This window comes from Trachymyrmex cornetzi, unplaced genomic scaffold, assembly GCF_001594075.2.
Source record: "Trachymyrmex cornetzi isolate Tcor2-1 unplaced genomic scaffold, Tcor1.1 scaffold453, whole genome shotgun sequence".
Lineage (NCBI taxonomy): Eukaryota > Metazoa > Arthropoda > Insecta > Hymenoptera > Formicidae > Trachymyrmex > Trachymyrmex cornetzi.
Genome location: NW_017299323.1, coordinates 261,650 through 262,500, shown reverse-complemented (window position 1 = coordinate 262,500; position 851 = coordinate 261,650).

Sequence of the window (851 nt, the reverse complement as noted above, 5' to 3'; positions counted from 1 at the left end):
ATTTTCATTGATTTTGATAATTTCGACGTAAATGTGATCAATTTGAACTTTATAAGAATGGTGTTCGTTGGGCATTTTTATTTTTGAGATTATCATAATAGATTGACATTGTTTTAGGCCCTGAATTTTTTTATGGGCATTGTACATTGCCCCAACATCGCCTTCTTATTCTAACGCATTTTTAACTATTGTACATGATATTATAAGTTATAACACAACGAATTTGTATGTGATGACATATTTTTAAATCGTGTTGATCTCAGAGATGTATTTTGCTTTTCGCTGATTCGTTTGTTTATGATTGTTTTGACCTCGTAATTCGATAACTGTGGCTTTCTTGTGTATAGCGTTGTAATGTAGTACTTAGTACAGATAAAATTCGACAGTGATATGAACAACATCATCTGATCTCTTGTTAGAAAATAAGATCAATTTCCGTCTGAATAATACTTTGATGTCACGGCAATTAAGACAGGGACTATATATTAATGCTCTGCATAGGAGAGTCATTATTGTAACTTAGAATTAAGACACCGTTACAAATACATGTGAGTAATAATAATTTTTTTAACATCGTTATTCGACGAATTTATTTTAACATTGGTATTCGACGAATTCATTTAAAATATAATTAATCGAGGATACATTGATTCACATATAGTTAACATGGAAATTAAGTGTACGTAATATAGCGGTGATACATAATTAGATGTTAAGATGACCGAATAGCAGACAATATGATGTACTGAAGATGACCTAAACCAAGGTCGAAACGTTTACGAATTATATGTAATTGGAATCTCCAAATTTGTAATAAAATTGCACAATCAACAACCAGTGTTGGCTTATAT